Source organism: Falco punctatus (genome assembly GCF_963210335.1).
Source record: "Falco punctatus genome assembly, chromosome: 7".
In the NCBI taxonomy this organism is placed as follows: Eukaryota; Metazoa; Chordata; class Aves; order Falconiformes; family Falconidae; genus Falco; species Falco punctatus.
The window spans coordinates 63,497,956-63,514,742 of NC_137587.1; positions in this window are offsets into that span (position 1 = coordinate 63,497,956).

A 16,787-nucleotide genomic window follows, 5' to 3' on the forward strand; every position below is an offset into this window, starting at 1 on the left:
TGCAATTGTTTCTAGCACTGTCTTTCTGAAGGCCTTAACTGTTTGGGGCTCTGATGTTGGGTGGTGGGGCATTGGGGACAGGCAGACTTTGAGAGCTGGAAAGTTATGCTGTTAGCATGAGCTAATTAGCATGAGCCGATCAGCCTTTGAGCTTAGTGAAACAGAGCCTGCATCTGTCTCATGGCACAGCTGCAGTTATGTTTGGCTTTAAAGTTTGTGAAGCTCTTCTGTGAGCCCTGATGTTGGAGAACAAATTCCAGCTTCTCCTCTGTCTTGTTACCCTGTGATGGTTCCCTTCATCCTATTCCTACATTGAAGGCAAAGGTTTTCTTATGAAACTCTAAACACATAGCTACAGATCGGCTAGAATAACTGATTCAATTTGGCTGTGAAGTAACACTGAAAAAGGCTGGAAAAAAATGTATAAGCATAAAATGAAAGGCTAAGAACCCAAAAATCCACTAAGAAATAAACCAGATTTCCCTGTTCTCATAATTTCTAAATAAATACATTATCAGCAGCATTGATATGGCTCATGCCATTTCCCTGCTGTAGTTAGCTTGCAATGATATTTTATCCTCCCTTTCCTACAGTCCTTCTGAATGCATTGTAAATGAGACCTTGTATTTTTCCCTTCAGCATCCACTTTATTCTCTGCTTGTATCCACAGACCTTAGGATGCACTGCATGGCAAGGAGGAAAATAAATAAATAATCAGAGTTAATTTGCTGGTATCTGTACTGAACAAGGTTGCTGTTAATTGCCAAGTTTGTCGTCTTCTCCTGGCTGGAAAAATAAGCTGGTTGAAAATAATTCACTGTGTGCTTCTGTATTTTGCTGACAACTTGCCAGCTACCAGCTATGGGTGTGATAAATGCTCAGATATATAAAATTTCCAACCAGCTCACCATTCTGCGTTCAAAGCTCTACTTTTAGTTTCAGGTTTGTCATCAAAGTGACTGTTGCCTCCTCCACCAAAAACTCAGCAAATATCTCCGATCACCTGGCATTTCAGACCTTGGCCAGCCTGTGCAGCCTTCTGAATCTGGGCACCCTGTTGTATGGTGATGCTGACAACTTGCTTTCTAGCCATGTCTTAGCAAAATTCTCCTGAGCAAGGTCATGCTGAGCCAAGAGCTGGCTGGCTAGGCAGGTAGCATGTTAATTCTGTAGGGGACTACAACCAGGCATCCTATTTTTGGGGGTGTGTGGGGTGGCCATGGGGTGGATGCTGTGTGCATTTAAAGCTGTTGGACTTAAAAGATTATACTCAAAATTTCATGTTTATTGCCTGACCAGAATGATGCAATGGAGGTTTTCTGCCCATCTTTACAGCCAGAGAAGCAGTTATCTCTGGCAGTTTAAAATGTGACACTGACATGCCATGCACAACCACTGTCTGATAAAGGTCCTCAGGTTTTATAAGTCTAGGTCTGACCTTTTTTAAGGTGTAATAAACCCCATAATCTGGATTTGTTGAGGTAGGGGCAGATGTGCTCACTGCATAAACTGATACTGACTATAAATATTCCCTTTTCATTATGTTGCTCCCATGAACACACAGTGCTGTTAATGATGCTTTGCTTTAATACCACAGTTAGTACTTTTGCTCTCCCTCAGGCTTTAAAATGATTGACCAGTTATTGTCCAGGAAGCAAATAGCCTTGTCTTGTGTTTCTTTGGGAAGGGATGGACAAATATTGAGGCCATGCACTTAATAAGTTTCACTTGTGTCTTTTTCCCTGGAGATCCATAAGCAATATATTTCTTGACTCTAAGGTAACGGTTAGATGAAACTTCGATGCCCTGAAGAATGCCAGCAAAAGATAGAGCAAGGATCTACTCATCTTAACCCAGAGCTCTTGTTTGAGCCTGAGATATAAAATGCAGGCAGGAATCTGATGTTTGTTTGAACCCAGATGCAGCTGAAATTAAAGATATAGTTCAAAAAAAGCTGCGAATATCTTGGCTGCCAATTTGAGAGTGGTGTTTTTCCACCTGCTGGAGCAGTGACAGCAAGTGAGGACAGCACAAACAGATGATGTTGCTTTTGTTATTTGTTTCTTGTTGAAGTGGACCCTTTAGTAGAGTTTAATTGTACTCAGAAGAATGAATGAGAAGAATACAGGTGTGATGGTTTAAAATAATATAGCGAAGGATAATAGGGTAAAGGGGAAACCTGATTATGGGCATTTCAAAGGGAAAGCACGAACTGTGTCAGTTCTCTGCCCTCTGAGGTGTTTTTTTTTTTTTTTTTTTTCTAATCTTGCTTGCTCTAATACCTCATGCAGTTTGGTTTAAAACGCTCATAGTAATGAGAACTCTATTGTTCCTTAGACAAGGAGACCTCCCCTTCCTGCCCTCTGGCCCAGCATGACCTCAGCAACATCTCCCCACCTTCATTTCATCCTTGTAGTCTCATTTCTTCACCCCCTGCAATGGTGGGACACATTCTAGGTCTGTCTTAACAATCAAAATGATCCTTAAAGAAAAGATCTACAGCCTTTGTAGATCAGTTTTTCTACCCAATCTTAGAAATAGATCCATAGCAGAATGGTACAACCTTCTCTGACTTCAGATTACGGTTTGACATAAATACCAAGGTTCTGTTCTATATAATAAAACCAGCATTTAATATTTTACACAATTGTATTTTGAACCTGGGCAAGGGCAGTGGCTATTTCTGGCAATTCCTTATTATGTGTGCTTTGGGAAGAGTCTGCCCACCCTTTAAAAACAAAAAAAAGCCTTTATACATCAGCACGCTACGGTGCTTGCAGTGCAGCAGCTGATCACAAGAGAACATAAATAACAGGACAGGCTAGTGGACTAACATGAGGAATAAAGCTGACACAAGGACCTGATGATAAAGTAAACTCTGAGAATGAAATCCATGCCATGAGAGTAAAATGTCACAGCTGGAGGACATCAGGGTTCCCAGTTACCAGTGATGGTGCTGCATTAGAGACATGGTTGAAAGCATTTATTTTATTATTTTTTTTTAATGGGAAGAAAACATAAATTGCTGGGCCAGAAGAGAGGCACAGTATAGACCGGTTAGATCTCTGAAAAACAACGCAGAAGCTTTTTGAAATACATAAAGATTTGTTTTTAAAGATTTGGGCATTTGATGTGGTTTTTCTGTAATCACATTGGGACCTTTGGCTAAACGTTAGAGTTGTTACAACCATTCCTGAATCTTTGGGTGTGGAAAGACGTCCAGAAGGCAAGATGACATGACTGGGGTCACACAGAGCCTGGCTCTGAAGGAAAGAAAAATGTCCTGCTTTCCAGGCTCAGTCCCTCTGGATGATCGAGGACAACTGAAAAAGTCTCCTAGATCCCTTGCTATTGTTCACCACCTGTCTTCAAAAGAGGAACATCCCCTTACGGTATTGTGGTTCTGTACACAGTGCAGTGTTTCCTGAAGTCCAATATGGCTCAGTAGTATGAACCCACTGTTTTATTTTCCTTTCTCCTTTTTCCATGTGAATGATGGCACTTGAATCTGCTAGTGAAAGGAGGTTCTAAAGATTATTCCTCTGTGGGGAAACAGGACAGGGTGACTCAATGGGTTAATCTCTGCTTTCTTCCATCGTAGCTGTTTTTCTAATTAAAAATGCTGGCTGGCAGTTTGTATTATCAGGAGAACACTAGAAGCTGGTCTGTGCTGAGGGCTTGCAGGCGGTGTTTCTCCTGAGCTCTGGGAGCCACAGTGCTGTACGGTGGCAAAAGACACTGGAAACTCTATCATGCCCTGCCAGGCGGATGGAGATGTTCAGCCATTTACCAGCCAGTGTGAGCAAACTGATAGCAATTCCCAGGAGCTAGATCCTAATTACATTTCCCTGCTTGGGGATCATTTGAACCTTTAATGAGAGGTTGGTAAGGAGAGAGGGAAAGGTGGCTTTTTATTGCAGTTGAGGAGAGGAGAAGGTGCTACTGCCCGGGAACATGGTCTCCTTCCAGTGCCATACAAAGGCAGATGTTTCTATGTTGGATGGAAGACACTGTAGCTACTCCCCTTTCATTGAAGGGGTGGGCAGGTTTGACTCAGTTAATGGTTCATTTTCCCTGCATGTTGCTTTCTGGAAGCAGGAATTTGCTTTGCAGAAATGGTTTTGGCATAGCTTTCCCAATTTTGACACTTGGTGGCATATCTCTCACTTTTTTTTGAGGTGGGATGGAGTGGAATAGACATTTTTTGACAAGAATTTCCAGTTTGGTAATGTCAGAGGTGGATATACTGGTGTACAGACAGTGGTAGGCCAGAAAGGATGGTTTTCCACTCCCCACTGACTCTGATCTGGCCACCGTTTATGGTTAACGGTCCCAGGTCGGACACATTGATGCTCTGCCCCATGCCCCTCTTTGTAGAACAGGTCCAACACTGGGACAGAAATGAGTGCTGCCACAGAAACTTTACCAGAATTAGTTCAGAGGTTGCTCCCTCAGTTGTCTTTAGCATAAACCCTTGAGACTGAAGACTGCTCATGGGATTGTTGGTGCAAAGTCATGCACTGGTTTTTTGGAATCCAGTGTGTCCCTATAAACTGTCAAATCACCCGATCTGGGAAAAGCCAGTATCAGACAGTCTAAATCAACCAGACGGAGAACGAATGCTTGAATAAACTGTTCCAGGAGTGGCAGGAGGGAGTTCTGGGATGTCCCTGACAAAACAGCTTAAAAAACCTGTAGTGGTTTTATTGAAGTTTCTTCAGCTTTAAGAATAACAAATTGCAAGACCTAGACCACTCTCCTTTTAAGTCCCAGTGTAGTTGGAAGCCTTTTGATGCTCACTCTGTTTTCTGATTACATTATAAACCTATTTAAATTCTATTGCTGCTATCAGCGTTTTGGGACTTTGACCATCTAAGGTTTGTCAATATTGTTCTTGCCATTCTGTGCTAATTTGTCACAGATTACCCTTTGTCAACCCTGAGTTTTTCAGATAGAAGGTCTTACATCTTCAGTGAGCAAATGCTGATCACAGCATATAAGCAGAAATTAGCTCAGCTGTAAACAGAAAAAAAATAATTTGGGTGTTTCTTCTGTATTCCATCTTTTGCAATGCTGAAGAGGTGGCTGAGGAATGAATAGTAAGAGAAACCTATGGGATATATTCTCCTTCTAAAGCAAGGAGTTATGATGTTCTTGCAGTATCGTGAAAATGTCTGCCACAGACGTCACTGCATTTTTTTTTTGCAGGGGCAATATCAAAGTTATTGCCTCTGCTTCCTCTTTGAGGTGTTTATAGTCTAAATGTTTTAGCTGTGTAATACCACCATAGGAATGAAGAAACTAAATTCTTAGCAGACTCCTGGGAACTCCCTGTGCCATGTCAGGCTGGTTTTCCAGACATTGGGCACTGGGAAATGTTTTACCATACTCCTAGTTACCAGTGAGGATGATATAGTTTAAGATGCTTGTTTTCCATTGCCCTCTTTGTTCTCCAGACTAATCTTCACCTTCCTTCATAAGCTTCCCACTTGAGCAGCTTTCTTCAGACAGAGAACAACTGGAGGAACTTTTTAAATAACATCAGCAGGCTTGAAAAGGAAAAGATAATTTCACAAATAACAAGTCTCCAAATGGATAGTAAAGGGAGTAGGCAGGGATGTTCTCTTCAACATCTCTTGTGCAATGACTGTGGGTGTTGGTGGAATCTGCTAAGGAAGGGATTATGCAGGTGGATTATTCTCAAAATAGTGTCTCATACAGCTGCTGTTGGAGAAATCACATCGGGCTACATGAACCACTAATCTAATAGGGGATTTTTGTGTTCTTCAAGCAGTCATATCTGTCCTTTTTGGAGCATAAATCAGAGTCCTGGAAAGTAATCGTTGCTCTAAAAAGGCTGGATGCACCCTGTGTATATCTGGCACACAAACACAACTGAAGCCCCAGCTGAGACTCTGCCAGAGCTTGCAGCCAGGTGCAATACTAGCTGAACCAAAATAAAGCATCTCAAGTCAATCCACCTGGCATCCTGCTGAGTGTCTCACCTTTTGGCATAATCTTCTCATTTACACATGCTCCTTATTGTGACACAGCTCTGGCCGTTGCCCGCAGTTCCTCTAGCTATCATAATTCACACTGATGCCTGGTACCCAAATGGTTAAATGCATTTGGCTTTGCTGTCCTCCTCATTCCCTGTAGATTGTGTTGGAAGAATTGAATGAAATTGATAGAGCTAGCATTACAGTGAGCAAAACCCCCCGAAGAAAGAGTAGATGGGTGGATAGAGAGAATGACCCCAAAGAAAACAGCTGTCAAGGGCAGCTATTGGTTTATCTTTCATGGAAAGAGAGACGTAATGAATTCTAAATTAAGAGAAACTAGAAGCAAGGCTGTTTATCAGCTCTCTACTGCAGCATAAACAGGCACTTTAGAAGTATCGACTGCAGTCTCACTTAATGTACCAGTAGGTACGTTTCCTCGATGCTTGGGAACACCATGTAACCATCAGGTTAGACTAAAGCACTGATATTTAAAGTATGCTAGGTCAGGGCATGAACTGTTTTGCATGTCGGTCATCTTTCAGAGGTTTTTTGACAGTGTTTTCTTCTCTTTGTAAACTAAAAGAGCAGTATATGCATGTGCAGCCTAAATGGCCTTTTGCTTAAGGAATCCATAAGGTACAAATGCAGGTAAAATCCCCAGGGATGGCACTGTGTAAGGGTCTTTTCTTCATAATTACTGGAGATGCTGAGAACAAAACAGCTCCCGAGTTAAATATACTATGAGAAATCTGAAAGAAAATGTTATCCCAACATCTTATCTGTTCACATTGTAAGAATAATTGCCTCTTTTGTAACTCCACTGCTAAGACCCTGAGTATTTATCAACTGATTGTACAGGGGTGGTAAGCAATCTGACTCCAAATAATGTAGCAATGCTGGCTGATGAGTTTTCCTTGCTACTCTTGACTTAATTTTTTTTTTCTTCCCCCTCCACAGCCTGTCTCTGAGACACAGGACAGGAAAAGTTATGTCTGCCCAAAGAGGGTTTTGTGCCATGACTACCGATTGACTTAAATTCACCTCTAATTTAAGGGAATTCTGGAAGCTGCAAAGCACCATAACCTAGACAGGATCCCCAATTATGCACAGAAACATATTTCACAGAGTGTATGTTGCATGTTGCCCACGGAAAACCTATGTGAAGCCTGCCTTTGAAAGAAACTCATATTCTCAGCATCTAGTTTACAGCAGAGTGACTGACATCTGAGCCTGTATTTATGAATAATGTTCCCAGTAGCAAGCTTTACAAGAGCTGATAGAATATAATCCTATTAACTTGTTTGATAGGTTGAAGTATATCTCTTAGGAACTAGTGAACATTTAGTGAAACATTACTTTTGTTAAGATTTGATGGAAATTTTGAGTCTGCCATATCTTGAGCTTTAGTGTTTGTTCTTTGACTTATGTTTAGATAGTTGGCAGCAGGAGGCTTCTGCAGCCAAATAACCTGTTGATTTTTCTGGCATTTGCATATTATTGGTATTGAGCTGTAGCTCTTGGGGGCTGAGGGGGTGGGTTGAGTGCCGATGGCCACAAAGATGCTAGAGTGGGTTCCCATTCCTTCATCAACACCACATTCCCTTAGCTGAAGTGCTGAAGATGAATTTGTCTCAATGTGTCAGCTTAATAAGGTCAAAATCCAGATGCCAAGGATGAATATGGCTTATTACGTTATCTCCTTGTGAAAACAATCCTCGCCATCCTCTGAGGTGCTTTGACTCTTGTCCTTACTTGGCCACATGCTCTTTTGTCATTTTTGCACATTTTCATGTCTTTAATTAAAAGAAAAGGCCTTCCCCATGGAAGATTAATTAGGATAAATGTGCTGCCATTAATATCTGCCATGTTTGGAAAGAGATGATTCACCCTGTGATTACAGCCAAACGGAATCTGGAATCTGAGGAATAATTAGCCCTCAGCGGCTCGTAAGTCTGAAGAAAGCACTATTTATCAGTGGCAGTGCTAATGCAATTACTTCTCCACTGCAGCCTTCTGGAATGATAAATCATAGCCTGAGCATTGGGAGAAGCTATCAATTCAGGTTTATGCTTCTCTGAGTCTACAAAGAGAAAAAGAGAGGAGACAAAGGGACAATCAGCTTCTCAACATCTCCAATTATATCAAAAATGTGGAGATCAATGGAATCTGAGCATCTCTTCTGAATTCCACTTCCTTGTATAGAAAGCTGTGAACCTTCATGAAAATCATCGTGACTGGTTGAAATTATGGTTTGATTTTTCTTTTTTTAGGGACCTGGATCGAAGAGAAGTTTGTTTAGAAGGTGTTCTGTCCAGTTTTCACAGCTAATCTCTGCTGAAGCTGAACTTTGGATCCATCTTTGCTTAGATCATTTTTGCTTGGTTTTCCTCTGATGGTTTTGTTTAGGAGTGGTCAGTGAGCAGTGTGTATTAACATGTTGCCTCTTCACATGCTGCTCCTCTTTGCTGTGTTGGGTTTTTAGGACTGTTTTGCAAACCTGGAACACCTTGCCTGTGGAATCTGAAAGGGCCATGTAAACATCAATCAACAACAGCAAAAATATTCTTCTTGCCTTCATATGCACATGTATATCCACTGTTCCAGTCTCTGAGGCAGACAGTGGTGAAAGAAGTTATCTGGGCCCCTTTGAGAAACCAGGTGCATCTGTAATGATGCTCTCCTCACTTGCATAAAGTGTGCCTTTTTGCATGAGGGATTTGTCCTTGAGACTTCCAATTCCCACCTCAATAAAAAAAAAATCTCATAAACCTGGATGTCTTGCAGAGCAAGTAACCCCCGTCTCTTCATCCTGGTGTTTCATAGGTTCAGTTTTCCAAGTTTGAATAACACAGCACTATACCACATCGAAAATAAGTTCAGCGCCATCTGACCCTGGGCCATTCCTTTGGCTTTTCCAACTGATGCCATGAAACTCGGTGCCACACACCTTCCATTAACATTGTATTCCTCAATCCCTCCCATATCCTGTAATGCATAGTATGGAATAGATCAGCCAATAAAATGTCTGGAGGATATGGATGGGAATGTGATATGCTAGAAACTGATTGCTGGCCTGAACCACAGGGAAATAGCTTGGTCCATTGCATTATGGTTATATACAACTATGCATTTAAACTTGACTTCTTATCTCTGAGCGGAGCCCAAATAAACAAGCACAGCTGAGGGAAGTACTGTGGGGATCGGACTACATGAGATCTTCCTTCTCACAGCTGTAACCTGCTGACAGAGTTGTTCTGGGATTGTTCTCTCTATTTATCCTCCCTGACACAGAGGAATTTGTGCCAAGACCCAAGCTGTTTCTTGCACTAGCTGAAATACTAACCCTGTTTTAGGTGCTGCAGGAGCAACCTTGCTGGAGCTGAAGGCTATGTAGGATCGAAGACATGTTCAGTGTTTTTTGTTGACCATCTTCATAGGTACTTTCCATAGTATTTCACATCTGCTGTGCTGGAGCTAGAGATGTATGTAGAGTTAATAGTGGAGGGGCAGTGTAAAGATGAATCCTGTCCTTCAAATTCCAGGCAGGTCTTATTTCAGGAACATAAAAAATGAACAACATTTGGGATGCCTTTGTGGCAGGTGTTAATTGTGTTGGGTTTTTTAAGCAGATGGGCAAACAAAGACCGACTGAGATTTATTGAAGGAAAAGATAACAGATGAAATTATGTTGTTAGCTGTTGTGTTACATTTGTTGACATGTTGGCTGAGTATGGTATGTGTCACACTGGAACAGCTCCAGCATCAAGGGAAGAATACTGACATATTTTTTTTTTTTTAGAAGCTAGGAGGCAAAAAGCTAATGTCCCCTTTGGCTGCTAGGAAAAAATCTAATTACCTATTGGTCCTCTTACAAAAAAGATCTGACATGAGATGAACATTTTTCTGAGATGATTTTCTTTAACAAGTGTGTCCTTCACCTAGCTGGTGAATTATAGATGCTGTTCATCCTGTATCAAACACTTTGATTCTTTTTATTTTCACAGTGAAAATATAGGATAGTTTTGATTAGATTTGATAGAGAGTGGTTTGCCTTTCTAGGTTCAGTTCTCTCACAACAAATTTTTGTGCTAGTATATTGTTCCACAGCTTGCTAGGCATAACATTAGCCAACAGATCCTTGTGTCAAGATCAAAGAGATTAAGTTCAAAATTCAGAGAAAAAAAAATTGGAGAAAAGATAAGGACTGTTTTGTGAGGTTTAAAAATAAATAAATCAGTATTTAGACAAGTGCCTCTGTCTTGGCATCATGATAGCAACCAGTTAATTTTTTGGTGAGACATCAGCAGCACTTTAACTACAGCTTGGAACCACATGGTGAAATAAGACATGGGCTAATATAGTGGGAATGGTAATACTAAATTTCTGTGTACTTTATACATTTTCTCTAGAAGATGACTCCTTGGGTGAAGAAAAGTGGAATTAAGAAATCCCAGTACCTGTTGTTATTAATTGTATGGTAGAAAATTAGCTCCAGAAACAATACACAGAATGAAAAGTGGGGGGTTGAAATGACCCCATTGCCCTTCTCTATGTTATATATTATGTTATGTACTCAGGTAAGCATGAGTACATCAATTTTCTTTCTAGAAGGTCAGTAGTGGAAGCTATCGGGTTACCAATGGGGTGGATTGCAAGAGACATTTGAAGTGTAATTGCTTGACTGGTTCTGGTTAGCTGCAAGGTTGAGTTTGTGAAAGGGCTGCTATGGGGAAAAAATGGCCAAGACCAAGTGAAGATTAACTTGATTTAAAAAGAAAAAAAAAAAAAAAAGAGGTATTTTCCCTTGTAAGAACGAGGACTCTCTAATTCCTGATATCTCTGTTTGAGGCTCAGTGGGCCAAAAGGAGAGATTAGTAGGATTATTCCCTGTTATGGGTGCTCGTTGCATAAATCCAAATTCTGCACTCCATCCCAAGCACACTTTTTCCCTGTTCGTGGAAGCAGTGGATAGGGAGAAGTGCTGGGGATGAAAAGGAAAGCACCCCACCCAAACCTTAAGATGATCTGCTAGTTGCTTATTTATATTCTGTGGTTTGAGCTAGTGTTAAAGCCCTTGCTGATTCTGCAGTGGTAAATAATACTAACGAGCTGAAATGTCGATACCTCGCAAAGCTAGGGGTGTTTCAGTAATGGGAAGTGAGAGTGGAACTGGGTTTAGATGTAATCTGGACACTCAAACATCTTTCATAAAGGCTGATTTTATTTTTTTTCTCCTTGAACCCTCTATGTCGTTTGGGATGGCTGAATGGATTCAAATAGACAACATCATGTGTCTCTTTCCTATTCTTCGTCACTAGCTGCAAAGGCAGCTTCGAAGAGGTGGGCTCACATTTTAAATGGAGTCAGTTATTTCCCATATATTTGGTGAAACATTCAAAGACTTCAACCCAAAGTGAGTCTTGAAGAGGTGCTAAAGCAAAAGTCTATTCCTGAAAGCGGTTTAGACATGTGGCGGCAGAAACTCTAATGACTGGTGATGACATTTAACTTTCTAGGTAACAGGCTGCTTCTGCTGGCCTTAGAGTCAATGAATCTACCTAATCTGTTCCCACACACAGCACAGCAATCCCAGAATATTCCACGTTACCCCTAGCCGGAATATCATTTAAAGAACGTACTAGGAGTTCTTTAGTTGTTGTTCAGCTCTTTACTGCTAACGATCCATTGTAGTTCTTTCAGGAGGTAGGAACTGGGGTGTTTTTTTTCATTTCTGGTTTTGCTCTTGAGGTCTCTGAAAACCACAGTCAATGTACCAATGTTTTTGTCCCTTGTTTCTTAACGCCTCAAATACTGCCTGTTTTGTCACTCTGGCTGAGGTTGGACTTGAAAGTATTAAACCAGTGTTTAACAGAACTACCTGAGTAGTCCGAGTGATCTGGGGAGACAACTTCCTCTTAAGAGATTTGAAGCTCTTTCCTGGAGTTGCAGGAAAGTTTTCATCACTGTAGTAAGCTTCCTTTTGCTTTCCTCTGTATCAGCTTGGAGTTTATTCATCACTTAAGGTTTTTTTTTTCTTCTGTGTTCTGTTTTCTTCACACCTGCAAAACCGATCAAAATTCACCACTACACTTTTTAATCTTGCTTATTTTTCCGGTTTCTTTAGAGGAACTTGAAAAGTTAATAATCTAGTTTCTTAAAAACCAGTTTCATGCCAAAAGCTTTGTGTGTTCAAATGTGAGTATGCAGTTTGGAAGTTAGCTACAGAGCTGCTGGCTTGCATGCAGCTGCCCTGTTTTGTGGTGATAGCCGCAGTATGAGACCAGTGTGCAATTAAGTTTGTGCTTGGACTGCTGGGTTACGGAAGTGTGTGTGTGTGGGAACCCCCTCAGAATCGGTCCAGTGTTTTTGCAACTGGCTAACAATTGTTCTGTTGTCCTCAGAAGGCATGGAAGAGTCACTGTTTGTTTCCTTTCTCATATCCCTGCAGCACAATGTATGGTTGTTTCTATTTGGAAATGGCTTTGGGCATGTGGATGGGAATGTGGTGTGTAGTCTGGGTATCGGTGACATCAGCCCCATGCCAGCAACCCTTGTGACTAGAAGGACCAACTAGCTGACTTAAGTAGAAATTACATTTAATGTTCCCGGCCATGAGGGTACCTCTGGACTTCCCAGGTGTCCGCTGTGGTTTAGTTTTGTTGGCAACCAGAGGTACCCATTGGTCCTGCACTACTTTACTGTTCTAGTTAGGGTTTCATAGTAACATGTAGAAATGCTGGATTAAATGTATCGTACGTGGACATGCCGTGCAGAAGCTTCAAGACATGCAGAAGGTGCACTTGCTGCCAAAAGAACTTGTCAAATTTGCAGGCACTGCTGGCTTCCTTGCACCTCTCTGAAATGCACACCATCATCTCGACTTTACAAATAGATGGAGGCACAGAAAGATTTACCTGAAGTGGCAGTGCGCAGGGAATAAAGCTTCATGCTCTCTTTTCCTTCCCCCTTTTCTGTGGGCACCCTCAGCTCAGTAGGGCCTTTCAGCATCCAGTAACCACCCGCAGAGGCTACAGCAAGAATAAACTGTGTGTACTGTTCAGCCTGACAAGAGCCCCATTAGGATCCTCTGCTCACTTGTTAATAGCAGACGCCCATGATGCTTGGCTCGTGTTCAGGAGGAAGCCAGCCATCAACACTCAGCAGCTCTGTAAATACAGCCAGTGCTGCAGATGCTTTCCAACAGCATCCAACACACCATATTGGGTCTTTGAGTAGAAAAGTCCTTTGCTGTTTTCTCTCTGAACGTCATCTGGTTGCCTTCATTGTCAGCCCCGGGTAAATAGATTAGCAAACTGCCCTTTTAGCTGGAAGGAACAAGGCAGACAGTTTAGGAGGAATGTGATATGAGTGGGCTAGAAAGCTCAGACCTGAAGGATCACTGCAAATATCAGCATTCCCTACTGGTCAAATGACAAGCCTGGGTAGTATTTCAATGCTGGGTCTATTTAATTTTTCTCCTGTGCCACTGGAAAATGGAGAAGTGTGAATTTCCTGTTCAATGCTTCATTCTTTGTGCAGAAAGCATCAGAAAAATGTCTTTTAGTACCTAATATGATCATCGTTGTTTTTAAATTCGGTGTATTTGCAGGTGTAACAAACCTGGGGGAAAAGAAAATATTTTTACTACCCATGCCACTCCAGTGTTTCTGCAGCCAGTGAAATTATTACTGTTTGTTATTTTTACATTACTAGTGATAAATGTTCTGCATTAGTGAGGAACATAGGAAGAGTTAACATTCCTGGATTGCACATCACATAACTGGACTTGAACGGGCCTGCTCCTGTTCTTATGTCTGTGTGGTTATTTCTGACCATTTAATATACACATCTCTTTCTTCCCATGAAAGAAGCGCTGCAGGGATTGTGTTCCCGTGGATTTGTGCATCTTCACAGGACTTTCCAAATCCACATTAAGAGCTTGAGCTGTAGACTTAGGGAGCATAGGAGATGGGGATGAGGAGGCCAGGGGTGATGCACATTATTCTTTTCCTGGCTGAAGGAAGCTGCCTCAGTTGCTGTTGCGGGGTTTTGGTCACCTCTGCCTCAGTTTGGGCTGGCCAACACAACAGCATCCGAAAATGCACATTGGTCACTTGGGAGATATGGGCGAAAGGATTAATAGAATGAATCCACTGGGAAACACTGAGCACACCAATGACAGGTCAGGGCTTTCTGCTTTTCCATCTTTTTTGTTCCATTTTTGTCTGGTATGGAGATACATGGATATGTATGCTACTTGCCATTCCCCACTTCCCTCCTAAATTAATCTCTTTCACAAAAATCCCCTAACACCATGTGTGCTTGTCACAAACTCCTTCCTCTGTACCCCCTCTGCACTGAAGTCTATTAAGATCGTTACATTTGCTCCAGTAGATGAATCCTTTTGTGAGTACCTCCTGCAGCTGCAGAGACCTTGAGATGCTGTTGTCCCAGACGCTGAAGTATCTGCTACCATTTGTGTCCAGTGGAGCAAGGGAAAGAAAATTTGACCTTAGAGTGGGTGAATCAAAGTGAACATTCAGGGCTCTGATCTTTTTGCCCCACCTTTCCTCCTGGCCCATGGATTTTGTTAGTAATTCCAGCTTGGTCTGGTGGCTTTGCCTGAGGCTTGGGATATGAAAGCTTTCTGTCTGTTAGGCTCCAATAGAAATGGGAGTTTATTAATTTCCACACCTCACTGGAAAATAACAGAGATGAGGCATTTTGAGGAGTTTACATTTGAATGTTTGCATGGTCTTATTCTGGCTGGGAGGCTGAAAACTAAAATCACAAGTGGAAATAATGCAGGTCAGGGGAATTCTGAAACTCAGAAAACTGCATGTGTTGGCTGTTTGCCAAAACCCACACCTAGGTACATTATGAAATATACCTATAGTGTCTGTCTCTTTAAGGTTCTGTAGATAGTATTGCGGTGAAGAGAGATATAAGCATTTACATTAGCCTAAAATATGTGGTTTTATGATGCTATAACACTTTAGTCACTCATCTAAATATTTATCACAGCATTTGGAACCATATGTAGGTCTATCTTTATCTGCTTAGCTTGTGATCTTCTGTCGTATGGCATACTTTGACATGACTCAATAGTTAAAATACAGTCAGTTCACCAAAACGGTACCAGTGAGGGTGGATGATCTCAAATTTATGCCCCTTATTACATGTCAAGACTGCATTTTAGACAAGGTATTTTGATGACAATTGCTCTCTTTTATTCCAGTTTGCTTGGATTGCAAATGCTGTGCATCAGAAAGTCAATTTTTTCTGTATTGTAATATGTAAAATCCTGGGGTGACTAGGGCTTCTTGTGTCTTGAGAAAGCCAAGGAAGAAACAGTGAGAAATCCTTAACTAGGTTTTCTGTCCCTGGGAAGTTGAGAGTTGTTCAGCTACAGGTCAAACCCAATTCTGTGCAAATTTCTAATTTGAAAAATGTTACAAGAAGGAAATATATATCATTAACTCATTTCTGTTATAGGGTAACTATTTTTTCCTCTTCATCTTTCTTTCAGCCAGTAGTCTGGGGAATCTGTCCATATAATTAATGATATCTGATTTATGTTAATCAATTATGACGTCTTTCTTGCTATGAAAAATGACTGTATTATGCACACATGTACTTACCTTTCACATAAGGGCTCCAAAACATGCTCAATAGAGTAAGACGAAAGTGCTACACTTCAATGCCTGTCTCGACAAACAGCAGACATGCTCAGGAAGGAGCTGGAAATGAAAAATCAGTTCCTCCTGCCTCTTGGGGATGAGGGGACGGGAAGAATGGAAAATAGAAGGGGCAAGACAAAGAGGTTACAAAGTCTAAAAGGGCAGCTCCTCTGTCCTTGCCCTCTTTAATGGACATGCTGGCTGACAGTCTCTATGAGATGTCCAAGGACTGCGTTAAATAGCAAACCACATGGTTAAAAACAATAAGATCTAAGGGTAGGTTTGAAGCATATTAGGAAGGAGGTAGGAATGTAATGAGTATGAGCTCTTCCATTGCCCGTGCTGAATCTCTCCTGAAGGCTGCCAACCAGTGGAGCTAAACATATTTCAATTACTGCTAGTTTTAATTAAAATTAAATGTCACAACTCGTTTGGCCCTTTTCTCTGACCATGCCTTATTTTATCTACAGTTATTTAGAAAAGTGCTTAAGACAAGCGAGTGAGATGCAGAGTCTCTGCAAACTGCAGTATGAATCTAATTTCAAGTGACATTTGGCAACCCAAGTAAGCATTCACCTGGAAATCTGTTTCGTTTTCCATCCACATAGAAGAGCTCATGCTCCCAACACAAAGCGGAGACAATGCCATGCCATGGACCGAAACCACGGGGTGGATGCTTTGCTGAGTTACAGCTAGATGCAGGGAGCTCTACTCGCACCTCCCTGCTGGCAGGCGTACATGTATGTGGCAAAACTTGTTGTCATCCATATGTGGCTGCAGCTTCTGTGTTGGGTAGTGTGAGGTAAGCAAGATTATGCAAAATAAAAAGGAAAAGGAGAGAGCCATGTGCAAATCTAGAAGCATGATTAACTTTGGCAAGCTAGTATGGTTTGATCACTCATGTATTATTTATTTTTTCACCTGATTGATACAGCCCACAGGCTCCCAAATTATCTATGCAGACTGAAAATGGCAATAATAACCCTTGGCTCTTGTTAAAGACATCAACAGAGCAAGTGAGAGAATCCAGAAGGTGAAAAAACTGAATTGAATCTAATCTGTGTGCACATAAGTTTTCCTGGAGGTAACAGGGTCCCTGCATTTC